The sequence below is a fragment of the Pan troglodytes genome, chromosome 20 (genome assembly GCF_028858775.2).
Source record: "Pan troglodytes isolate AG18354 chromosome 20, NHGRI_mPanTro3-v2.0_pri, whole genome shotgun sequence".
In the NCBI taxonomy this organism is placed as follows: domain Eukaryota; kingdom Metazoa; phylum Chordata; class Mammalia; order Primates; family Hominidae; genus Pan; species Pan troglodytes.
The window spans coordinates 59626634-59639987 of NC_072418.2; the positions used below are offsets into that span (position 1 = coordinate 59626634).

The window sequence follows — 13354 nt, forward strand, 5'->3', positions numbered from 1 at the left end:
GGGCTATTCTGCCTCAGCCAAATGTAGCTGCAGAGACTCAGGAAAGTAATGTAGATGTAGAAATTAGAAATTAATTAATTTCTTTAATTAATAACCCTCAGTTGTATATTGAGACGGTCTCCACTGATTTTTTCACGTCTACCGTTTGCATAGTTTTAGGCCAGTAGTTCCCAAAATGTAGTTTAATGACTCCTGGGGGAATCAAGACCCTTTCTGGGGGTCCATAATTCCCAACATTTTCCTAAGAAAATTAAGAATTTACTTGCCTACCGACTTTTCAATTTATCTGCATGATGTAATACTGCAAATGTTTAAGTGGCAGGTTTGAGAATCTAGCTGTCTTGTACTAAGGCGAACATTAAAGAAATTTGCAAAAAAGGCCGGGTGCAGTGGCTCACGCCTGTAATCCCAGCACTTCGGGAGGCCGAAGCGGGCGGATCACAAGGTCAGGAGTTTGAGAGCAGCTTGGCCAATACGGTGAAACCCCGTCTCTACTAAAAATACAAAAATTAGCTGGGTGTGGTGGCGGGCACCCGTAGTCCCAGCTTCTCAGGAGGCTGAGGCAGGAGAATCGCTTGAACCCTGCAGGCTGAGGTTGCAGTGAGCTGAGATCGCGCCACTGCACTCCAGCCTGGCGACAGAGCGAGACGCCGTCTCAAAAAAACAAAACAAAACAAACAAAAAAACCCAAACCCTCAGTTGTATATTCCCAAACCCATCCTCAGTGGAGACGGTCTCCACTGATTTTTTCATGTCTACTGTTTGCATATTTTTAGGCCAGTAGTTCCCAAAATGTAGTTTAAGGACTCCTGAGGGAATCAAGACCCTTTTGGGGGTCCATAATTCCCAACATTTTCCTAAGAAGATTAAGAATTTACTTGCCTACCGACTTTTCAATTTACCTGCATGATGTAATACTGCAAATGTTTGAATTAAGTGGCAGATTTGAGAACCTAGCTGTCTTGTAGTAAGGTGAACATTAAAGAAATTTGCAAACATGTAAGACAATGCTAATTTTCTTACTAATTCTTTGGAAAATACTGTATAATTGCCTATAAAAATTGTGAAATGTTAATATATAATAAGATTATTATTTTGTAGTTTTAGATGTATAATTTTCTCAGCTTCAATATGTAATTGTATGTAAATATAGATCATACAAAGAAAAAATTTTAGGGGTTCTCAATATATTTAAAAAATATAAAATTGGCCTGAGATGAAAAACTTTAAGAATTACTGTCTTAGGTTAAGTTTTTAGATATCAGCTGGCTGGGTGGAAGGAATGTGCACACTCCGTGCTTTTCATACATGGTGTCAAATTCCCATGAAGCTATCCAGTTGTTTCCGTGGCTCTAAATTCTCATGGGAAATGTAACCCAGATCTGTCTCGCTGTTATCAATTTTTCACGCTGCCTACCATAATTAACCCAGTGAAGAATTTCAGTGAAAGGTAGATTGAGCTATTTGTACCTGGCCTTCCAGAGAATTCCCTTTATATAGGATAAGTTTAAATTCTTTTTGGGGGGCCGGCGGGGGTGGGGGTGGTGGTGTCTGGAAAGGAGGATCATAGGATAAGTTTAACATTCTTAGATGAGAAAGTCAAATGTAGATTCCTGAGTTCACAAACCCCAGCCCCAACATTCATGATGTGGGTGATCCTGGGGAAGACATCTGTCCTTCTGAGCCCACCTCCTTCACCTAGAAATGGGCACTGGGGGTGGGGAAGGATTGGACCTGGTGCCCCCCAAGACATTGTAAGAATCAAGAAATAGTAGCTAGGTGGGGGTTTTTGGGCATTTCTACCATAAATATGAAATATAATTTTATTTTAATAATGTGACAAATAAGATAAAGAGTCATCTTCTTATTTATTATTATTATTATTTTTTGAGATGGAGTCTTGCTCTTGTTGCCCAGGCTGGAGTACAGTGGCTCGATCTCGGCTCACTGCAACCTCCGCCTCCCAAGTTCAAGCAATTCTTCTGCCTCAGCCTCCCCAGTAGCTGGGATTACAGGCGCCCACCACCAAACCTGGCTATTTTTTTGTATTTTTAGTAAAGACGGGGTTTCGCCATGTTGGCCAGGCTGGTCTTGAACTCCTGACCTCAGGTGATCTACACACCTTGGCCTCCCAAAGTGCTGGGATTACAGGTGTGAGCCACCTTGCCTGGCCGAGAATCATCTTCTTTGTGAATTTTTCCCCAACCACTGTATCGATAATCGTTAAAACAAATTCCTCCTCAATGCTGTCATAAGAGGTATGCTGGTTCTCTTGTTCCCCATCCCTCATGGGGATATAACTGACTGTTTACCTGTTTCCCCCACCAGGTCATGAACTCTGAGAGTTTGAGCTGAGCCTCTAAAAGCTGTATCAATAGCACCTTGCACTGTTGAAGCAGGTAAGTGTTTTCCTTGTTACTTCTTAAGTTCAGTTGGAAACCCAACATAGCAAATCCTCTGGAATGCAGCTGAAGTAGTACTAAGGCTGGGTGTGGTGGCTCATGCCTATAATCCTGTAGGGAGGCAAAAGCGGGAGGATTGCTGGAGCCCAGGAGTTCAAGACCAGCCTGGGCAACACGGCAAGACCTGGTTCTCCACAAAAAGGAAAAAAAAAATGCTAAGAGGCAAGTATATAGCAATAAACTCCTACATCAAAAAAGTAGAAACATTTCAAATAAGAGATTGGGGGCAGTGGCTCATGCCTGTAATCCTAGCACTTTTGGAGGCCGAGGTGGGTAGATTGCTTGAGACCAGGAGTTCGAGACCAGCATGGGCAACATAGCGAGACCCCGTCTCTACAAAAAATCAGAAAATTAGCCAGGCATGGTGGTGCAAGCCTGTAGCCCCAGCTACTCGGGAGGCTAGGGTGGGAGGATTGATTGAGCCTTTGAGGTAGAGGTTGCAGTGAGCTGAGATTGTGCCATTGCATTCCAGCCTGGGTGACAGAGCTAGACCCTGTCTCAAGAAAGAGAGAAAGAGAAATAAATAAATAAAGAGAGAAAGAAAGAAAAGAAAGAAAACAAACAAGGAAGGAAGGAAGAAAGAAAAAGAAAGAGAAAGAAAGAAAGAAAAAGAAAAAGAAAGAAAGACTTCAGTAACCTAAGGATGCACCTCAAGAATCTAGGAAAGCGAGAACAAACCAAACCCAAAAATTAGTAGAAGAAAGTAAATAAAGCACAGAGCAGAAACAGATAAGATTGAGACCAAAAAAATACATAAAAGATCAATGAAAAAAAAATTGCTTTTACATCATGGTCTTGACCTTGCAGGGATGGCCCCTCCCAGTTTTAGCCAATTTCTCGAGTGATAAATAACTTGCTTGAGAGCATGCCTTTTAGATATAAACCACCAATCCAGAGCCCACACCCCACCCACTCTCTAACAGGGCGCTATACTCACCCCAGGGCCAGGTATCACACCACTAAGAACAGCCCTTTTCCCCAGATCCCACTGAGGTTATCCAAAGTGACCAGCCCTAACCTATGAAATCTGCCTCACTTCTTCCTTTCCACAGAAGCTATAGCAAAGTCTTGTCCACATCCACATTTCACTCACCTCCTTCTGCCTCCTGGCAGACCCTGGCGCTTTCCCCATGGGGCTGCCTGAGCTGAGACGGGCTCTCTTCTCCTGGAAACTGAGTAACACAGTTTATTTCAATAACAGTCACTTCCCATCTGTTGGCCTCAGCATACCTCCAATTTTCCATTACACAATAAATTGAAAATAATATAGGCCGGGTGTGGTGGCTCACGCCTGTAATCCCAGCACTTTGGGAGGCCGAGGTGGGTGGATCACCTGAGGTCAGGAGTTTGAGACCAGCCTGACCAGCATGGCGAAACCCCATCTCTACTAAAAATAGAAAAATTAGCCGAGCTTCGTGGCTGGAGCCTGTAGTCCCAGATACTTGGGAGGCTGAGCCAGGAGAATTGCTTGAACTCAGAAGGCAGAGGTTGCAGTGAGCCGAGATCATGCCGCTGCACTCTAGCCTGGGAGACAGAGCGAGACTCCATCTCAGAAAAAAAAAAAAAGAAAGAAAGAAAATTGAATTGGGCCAGCCCCTCCACACCTGTGGGTATTTCTCATCAGGTGGGACGAGAGACTGAGAAAAGAAATGACACAGAGACAAAGTATAGAGAAAGAACAGTGGGCCCAGGGGACCGGCGCTCAGCATACAGAGGACCCGCACTGGCGCCAGCCTCTGAGTTCCCTCAGTATTTATTGATCATTATTTTTACTGTCCTAGTGAGGGGAGTGTAGCAGGGCAACAGGTGGGGGAAGGTCAGCAGAGAAACATGTAAGCGAAGGAATCTGTATCAGGAATAAGTTCAAGGAAAGGTACTGTGTCTGGATGGGCACGTAGGCTAGATTTATGTTTCTCTTCACCCAAACATCTCAGTGTAGCAAAGAGTCACAGAGCAGTATTGCTGCCAGCATATCTCGCCTCCAGCCACAGGGCGGTTTTCTCCTATCTCAGAATAGAACGAATGGGAATGATCGGCTTTACACCTAGACATTCCATTCCCAGGGACGAGCAGGAGGCAGAAGCCTTCCTCTTATCTCAACTACAAAGAGCCCTCCCTCTTTCACTCCTCCTCCTCAGCACAGACCCTTTAAGGGTGTCCGGCTGGGGGATGTAAGGTCTTTCCTTTCCCATGAGGCCATATCTCAGGCTGTCTCAGTGGGGGAAACCTTGGACAATACCCAGGCTTTCTCAGGCAGAGGTCCCTGCAGCTTTCCGCAGTGCATTGTGTCCCTGGTTAATCGAGACTGGAGAATGGCGATGACTTTTACCAAGCATACTGCCTGCAAACATATTGTTAACAAGGCACGTGCTGCACAGCCCTAAATCCATTAAACCTTGATTCAATACAGCACATGTTTCTGTGAGCACAGGGTTGGGGCTAAAGTTACAGGTTAACAGCATCTCAGAGTAGAAACCATTTTTTTTGGTACAGATCAAAATGGAGCTTCTTATGTCTTCCTTTTCTACATAGACACAGTAACAATCTGATCTCTCTTTCTTTTCCCTACAGAAAATAATATGGAGATGACAGTGTCTTGTACAACTGTGTGATGGCTTGTCTCCCCATGTCTGTGTGATTGTGTGTCCTTGAGTGTGTTGGATGGAGTGTCCTTCTGTGTGTGTGTGTCTGTGTTTCTCTCTGACTCTGTGCGGTTGAGGGCGTGTGGTCTCTCACGTATGATTGGATGTGACTGCGGATCTCCATGTGTGATTATGAGTCACGTTTCACCGGAAAGTTTCTATCTCAGCCTGGATGAGCCACAGGAATGTGCGTGTTCAGGTTTGCTGTGTGTCTGTGTCTGTTTGACCATGGGCTGTTGTGTGTGCATCTTAGTCTGCTGTGTTACATCATGCGCCATTGTGTGTGACTCTCTCTAGGACAGCCCGAGTGTGACTGTGATCATAGAGGGGATGAAGCCCCCTGTGTGTGGGTTTGTGACTGTGAGTGTGTGCTCCAGTTAGGAGGGTTTTGAGCGCTCATGTGAGTGTGTGGGAAGGTTGTGGATTAATTTGCTATGGCTGCTGTAACAAAACACCACAGACTGGGTGGCCTGGGTAGACTGGGTGGCTTAACCTAGTACTAATAGAAGCTTGTTTTCTCCCCGTCCTGGAGCCTGGAGCCCAAGATCACGGTGTCGAAGGAGCCAGTGCTCAGGAGGCCTCTCTCCTTGGCTTCCTGGCGGCCGTATTCTCTCGGCGTCCACGCTAGGTCTTTTTTTTTGTATGCATCCCTGGTGTCACTGTGTGTGTCTAACTCCCTCCTCTATAAGGATGCCAGTCAAATGGGAGTAGGGCCAGTCCAAAAGCCTCATTTAATCCCCTCTTAAAGGCCTTGACCCCAGATAGTCACATCCTGAGGTTCTGGAGTTTAGGGAATCACCAAATAAGTTTTCAGGAGAAAACAGTGAGCCCATAACAGTGTGTTTGTGTGTGGATGTGTGGTCATGGGAGATGCTGTGAAGGTTGCCATTGCGTCCACATGACTCTGCGTGAAACAGTGATTTGTGCAATTATGAAACCCATGTTGTGTGAGTTCCACAAGACCAAGGCACCTTTCATCCACTAAATGTGCACGTGTGTGTGTGTGTGTGTGTGTGTGTGAGTTCAAGACCCAGGCACCTTTCATCCACTAAATGTGCACGTGTGTGTGTGTGTGTGTGTGAGTCCCACAAAACTCAGGCATCTTTCATCCACTACATGTGCGTGTGTGTGTGTCCCACAAGACCCAGGCACCTTTCATCCACTACATGTGCATGTGTGTGTGTGTGTGTGTGTGTGTGTGAGAGTCCCACAAAACTCAGGCACCTTTCATCCACTAAATGTGCATGTGTGTGTGTGTGTGTGTGAGTCCCACAAAACCCAGACACCTTTCATCCACTAAATGTGTGTGTGTGTATGAGTTCCACAAGACCCAGGCACCTTTCATCCACTAAATGTGTGTGTGTGTGTGTATGAGTTCCACAAGACCCAGACACCTTTCATCGTGTGTGTGTGTGTGTGTGTGTGTGTGTGTGATTGAAGGAGATACTATTTGTGGATAAATAAATTGAAACCTCAGGCCACTTTCCTGTCTTATATCAACCTTATTAGAATCCTGCCCACCCCAAATGCGCAATTCCAAACGTAGAGCAAGATAGGTCCTAGGATCCGTCTGGGAAGTGCCCAGGATGCCCTTCCTGGGATGCTTGGAGACAGGATTGGAGCAGGTGATGGAAGCATGGGCTCAGGGCCAGGCAGTCTGGAGACCTCTCCTCTCTGAGCCCAGTGTTGTCTGTAAAATGTAGACACTCCTAGGACCTCACTCACAGCCAGGGGTGCGGGAGATGGCCATGCATATTGTACTGTGCACTTCGGCTCCTGTTCAAAAGGATACGTGGGATGTGAAACCCAGCCTGCACTCTCTCCACAGCTGTGTCCATGCCAGGGCCAGAATTCCCACTGGAGTACGACATCAGTCCATCCAAAGTCCCAGAGCCTACCATGGCCATGTGCACCGTTGTCACTTGGGGAAAAAATCTTCTTAAACAGATAAACAAACATGTGAGAATGCACATATTTTAGAGTATCATCTTGTTTTTAAGCCTGGGCAACATGGTGAGACCCCTTCTCTACAAAAAACAATTAGCTCAGCGTGGTGGTACAAGCCTGTAGTCCCAACTACTCGGGGACTGAGGTGGGAGGATCGCTTGAGCCTGGGAGGTCGAGGCTGCAGTGAGCTGAGGTCGCGCCACTGAACAGAGTGAGACCCTGTGTAAAAAGAAGAAACAGGACAAAACAAAAACCAAAAACCAAATCTTAACTTTTGTCCGCTAATTTGAAGGAACGCCTATGAAATCATCATTGCTGTCACTAGATGGCACTCTTGCACCATGAAAAAAATAGGCTCTAATTATTATTTTTTTCTTTTCAATTTTCAATTGTGGCAAAAAAAATTACACAAAATTTACCATCCTAAGCATTTTGTGACTAATATGTGAAAGATATATTACTAATATCAAAAGCCTGTGATATATGCCCTTTTTATTTTTTTAAACTATGGTATTTATCATTTTAAATATAGTCATGAATCGACCACAGGGATACATTCTGAGAATTTTGTGGTTAGGCAATTTTGACATTGTGTGAACATCTTAGAGTGAACTTACAAACACCTAGACGGTGCAGCCTACTACACACCTAGGCTCTGTGGTATAGTCTGCTGCTCCTAGGACACAAACTTGCGTGGCACGTTGCTGTACTAAATACTGTAGGTACCTGGAACACAGTGGTATTTGTGTATCTAAACATAGAAAAGGTACGGTACAAATTTGGTACTATGATCTTATGGGACCGCTATAATATATGAGACCTATCATTGACTGAAATGTTACTATGCACCTTGTGACTGTATTATTTATTTATTTATTTATTTTTGAGACGGAGTCTCGCTCTGTCACCCAGGCTGGAGTGCAGTGGTGCCATATCAGCTCACTGCAAGCTCCGCCTCCCGGGTTCACGCCATTCTTCTGCCTCAGCCTCCCGAGTAGCTGGGACTACAGGCGCCCGCCACCACGCCTGGCTAATTTTTTGTATTTTGGTAGAGACGGGGTTTCACCATGTTGGCCAGGATGGTCTCGATCTCCTGACTTTGTGATCCACCCTCCTCGGCCTCCCAAAGTGCTGGGATTACAGGCGTGAGCCACCGCGCCCGGCCATGACTGTATTTTGAGTGTGCATCACTATTAAGTACATTCACTTGTTCTGCCACAATCTGCACCATTCCTCTTCAGAGCGCCTTTCATCTTGGAAAACAAGGACTCTGTGCCTATTAAGCAATAACTCTCCATTTCTCCCCCTTCCAGCCTCTGGAAACCACCCTTTTTATTTTCCATTCAGGAATTCTGACTCTTCTAAGTACCTCGTATACCTGGAATCATACAGTATTTTGTCCGGTTGTGATGGGCTTATTTCAATGAACATTGTTCCTCAAAGTTCATCCAAGTCATAGCATGGGTCAGAATTTCCTTTCTTTTTAGGCCCGAATAATATGCCATTGTCTGTATAGACCCCATCTTGCTTATCCATTCCCCAATCAATGGAGACTTGAGTTGCTTCCACTTTGACTGTTATGAATAACGCTACTATGCACGCGGGTGCACAAACGTCTCTTTGAGTCTCTGCTTTCAAAACTTGTGGGTAAGATTCAGAGGTAAATTGCTGGTTCATGGGTAATTTTATTTCTGTTTTTTCAGAACAGTCGGATGGTTTCCCACCACAGCTGCATCACATCACAATCGCACCAACGGTGCAGGTGTTTCAGCCTCTCCAAATCCTGTCAGTGTTGTTATATTCTGTTTAACAGATAGTGACCATGGAAATGGCAGTGAGGTAGTTCCTTATTTCTTTGCCAGGGAAAATATTGCTTTCATTTTTAATACTTATTACTTAATCATGGTATATGTCTTTGGTTATACCGTGGCAATGGCTACTGAAGAGTATCCTGACACATGGATGGGGGTCAGGTCTTGACCTCTGGGGTGCTTTATTGTTAGGGCTGTTGTTAGAGTTGGCAGCAGTTGGATGAATAATGGAATATGATGAGGTGGAAGTTGTAATTGATTTTTTTTTTTGAAACAGAGTCGTTATCTGTCGCCCAGGCTGGAGTGCAGTGGCATGATCTCAGCTCACTGCAATCTCTGCCTGCCAGGTTCAAGCAATTCTCCTGCCTCAGCCTCCCGAGTAGCTGGGACTACAGGCGCCCACCACCATGCCTGGGTAATTTTTGTACCTTTAGTAGAGATGGGGTTTCACCATGTTTGCCAGGCTGGTCTCGAACTCCTGACTTCAGGTGATCCACCTGCCTTGGCCTCCCAAAGTACTGGGATTACAGGCGTGAGCCACCACACCTGCCCAACTGATTTTTATATTATGGTATATTATGGAAAATTGTGTAATTTTTGAGGGCGAGGAGGTAGGATTATTGTGTGAAGATTCTTTAGGTGAGGCAGCCTTGTATAGTTACAGATGCTGATTGGTGGTGGTTGCTGGTTGATCTGTATTTGTGAGCATTTATCTTGCAATTGAGCGTACTCAGGGGAACAGGTTAGATAACTAAAAATAGAGTTAGAAGAGACAGGATAAGGAAAGAGAAGAAGTAGAGTTTAATTAGGCCTTTTTGGGCGGATATGAAAGTGGAGGCTGAAGTTTGGATTTGGACAATGTTTTTTGGTATTGATTTCTTTAGTCAGATTAGTCTAGTAGAAGAGACACTAAACATTGACTTGTGTCTAGATTTGTGTGCGGGGTTGTATGGTGTACTTGATTGGATAAAAACCTAGTATAGGCCGGGTGTGGTGGCTCATGCCTGTAATCCCAGCACTTTGGGAGGCCGAGGAGGGTGGATCACCTGAGGTCAGGAGTTTGAGAATCAGCCTGACCAACATGGAGAAACCCCATTTCTACTAAAAATACAAAAATTAGCTGCGCGTGGTGGTGCACGCCTATAATCCCAGCTACTTGGGGAGGCTGAGGCGGGAGAATCGCATGAACCCAGGAGGTGGAGGTTGCCATGAGCCAAGATTGCGCCACTGCACTCCAGCCTCGGTGACAGAGCGAGACTCCGTCTCAAAAACAACAAACAAACAACAACAACAACAAAAACCTAGTATATTTGAGAACTTGAATGTTTGTGATGGGTATTCAAGTTTAAAGTCACTGGTTATGAGATTAAGATCTGTTGCTACCGAGAAGCCCGTTGGGAACTGCACAGCTTCTCAAACCTTGGACCCAGATTGGCCCATGCCACCCTCACTCCTCATCCGTGTTGATTTCAGTTGATTATTGCTGTTCTTCATGGTGACCACTGACACTCCAGCACCACAAAGATGTCAGCAAAGGAAATGTAGAAGGATCTAAGGTGGAGACTGTGAACCCCTGGAGCCTTTACTTCATGTGGTGTCAGGAGATATTGAATATTGCCGTTCTTCCCTTAAATTTCAAGCATAGAGGTAACTCTGCAGACACTTGCAGCTGTGAGGATGGAGCGGAAGGAATGCTGTACGTGTTCATTGGAGGGGGAGAGAATGGAGGCGCTAATCTGGTTGCCAGGCAATGCTCAGTGTCCTTGGAGATGACTCATGGTGGAATTAGAATGAGAACACGCAGTGGGGGAGGGACTCTTCTGCACCAGCAAAATGCAGCTGTAGAGACTAATAAACTGTATGGAAGTCCCACAGTCTTCCAAATGGATAATCTGTCATTTGTATATTCAGATAATCTCCATTTATATTTTCAGGTCTCTGATTTGTATATCTCTCAGGCCACTAGTTCTCAAAATATTGTTCAAAACCTCATGGCAGAATCAAGATCCTTTCAAAAGGCACACAATTCCAAACTATTTTCCTAGGAACATTAAGATTTTATTTGCCTTTTCTCTTCTTAGCTTTTTCTGCAAGATATGTTCCAGGTGTTTGAATTCAGAAGATGATTGGAGGGGATTAAAGGGAGTTGTAAAATGTTAGACAAGGCTGGGTGCGGTGGCTCACGCCTGTAATCCCAGCACTTTGGGAGGCTGAGGCAGACAGATCACCTGAGGTCAGGAGTTCAAGACCAGCCTGGTCAACATGGTGAAACCCCATCTCTGCAAAAATACAAAGAATACAACAATAGACAGGCATGATGGTGGGTGCCTGTAATCCCAGCTACTTGGGAGGCTGAGGCAAGAGAGTCGCTTGAACCTGGGAGATGGAGGAGCCGAGATGGCGCCACTGCATTCCAGCCTGGGCAATGGAGCGAGACTCCCTCTCCAAAAAAAAAAAAAAAAAAAAGAATCCCACAGCCCCACCATTGACGATGACCTGTCCATGGTGTTGAAGGACCCATTGGGTCTATGAACTCTTACACAGGTAAGGGAGGTAGTTGATGACTACTGACTTATGCAATGGCGACTTCAAAGTATATTTCTAAAATAAATTGAAACCAAGATTCCTTGTTTGATAACCAAGAAAAGAAGACCCCAATTGGGTCGTGTTCTGCCCACATCTTCACATAAAGACTGATTATGCATTTATCTCATCACTCAGCATTAGGGTAGTAAGTGCCATGTGTTAGCCTCCTCCTGTTGGGATCTGAGGGCCACAAATTATCTTTTCAGTGACAGCTGTTTTCTGATTGATTGGTATCACCTTACTTCATATTTTCTATGAAGGATCCATCTTTTACGTCAATGTGGAGGTGAAAGTTTCCTGAGCGACGGATTGATAGCCCATCTCCCTATGTCTCTGTGACTGTGTGTCCTTGACTGTGTTAACTGTGTGTCCCTCTGTGAGTGTGCGTTACCTTGTTTGTGGTTGTATTTCTCTATGATTCTGTGTGGTTGAGAATGTCTTGTCTTGAACGGATGATTGGATATAACTGTGTGTGTGTGTGTGTGTGTGTCTGTATTTGTATTTGAGTTCAAATAAGCCTGCAGCACATTGTGTGTTTGTGTCTTTCTGTGTGAATGTGTCTATGTTTGATCAGGAAATGCTGGTGATTCTTCATCTTGGGTGGTTGTGTTTTATCGTCTGTCATTGTGTGTGACTCTAAGAACTGTCCACATGTGATTGTACTTGCATGAGGGATGAAGCTCCCTGTGTGTGAGTTAGTCACGGAGTTTGTGCACTGGTTAGGTAAGTTTGCATCTTGAGTGTGTGTGAAAGTGTATATACTAATTTGTTAGGGCTGCCAAAACAAAACGCCACATCCCGGGCAGCTTGAACAACAGACATGTATCTACTTACCTTTCTGGAGGCTGAATTTTGAGATTAAGATGTCAGCAGGGCTGGTTTCTCTTGAGGCTGCCTCTGTAGATTGTGACCAATGCTTTCTTGCTGTCTCTAACAGTCTTTCCTGTGTGTGTCCATCTCTGATGTCTCTTTGTGTCCATATTGCTGCTTCTATAAGAAGAAATTGGATTAGAGCCCACCCTAAGGACCTCATTTAACTTAATCATCTCTTTAAAAACCATATCACCAAATACAGCCACAATATGAGGTACTGTGTTTGGGAAGAGGAGGCAGTATTCAGACCATAACAGTGTGTTTGCGTGTAGATGTGTGCATGCTTAAGAAGTGGTTTGAAGACCATTTATTCTGCATGGCCTTGCGTGAAAACATGTGATTCATACTATTACAATCTCCTGCATATAAGCTAGGCTAGCTCAGTGTGTGTGTGTGTGTGTGTGTGTGTGTGTGTGTCTGTGACTTTATTGGAGTTTTGGAGAATACTTCAGGGACATACAAATTGGGTTCTATTTCCACTCTCCCTGCCTTATACCTACTTCACCAGGACCCTGCACACTTCAAAAGCCCCATCCAGAGGTTGAGGAACAGTTTCAGATCTGGACTCTCTTCTCTGGGAAGTGCCCAGAATACCTCTCCTTAGATGCTCAGAGACAAGATGGGAGCAAGTGATGGAGGCATGGGTCCAGGGCCAGACAGCCTGGAGACCTCCCCTCTCTGAGCCCAGCATCCTCCACTGTAAAATGCAGACGCTCCTAGGACCTTACTCACAGCCAGGGCTACTGGGGATGGCGGGATGGCTGTGCATACTGTAGACTGCACTGAGGCTCTGATCCAAGGAGATGACCTGGATGTGAACTCCAGCCTGTATTCTCTCCATAAACTGTGTCCAAGCCGGGGCTTCAGGCTTCCTACCATAGCGTAGCATTGATCTCTCCAAAGCCAGGAAGCCTACCATGCCCATGTGTGCAGTTATTGTCATTTTGGGGAAAAACCTTATTAAACAGAAAAGCAGACTTATAAAAACATACCCTTAGCCGGGCATGGTGGTGTATGCCTGTAATCCCAGCTA

At 45.1% G+C, this 13354-nt stretch overlaps 1 protein-coding gene across 10 annotated transcripts in view; it reads left to right on the forward strand.

Annotated features, from left to right (window-relative positions):
* Nucleotides 1-13354, forward strand: part of LOC104003467 (olfactory receptor 1L4-like) — a 128657-nt gene that overhangs the window by 9981 nt on the left and 105322 nt on the right. For all 10 annotated transcript variants that reach the window (XR_010153635.1, XR_010153638.1, XR_008540949.1 and 7 more), the window contains exon 2: nt 2329-2399. The gene's annotated coding sequence lies outside the window, so the exon portion shown is untranslated. The remainder of the gene's footprint in view (nt 1-2328; nt 2400-13354) is intronic.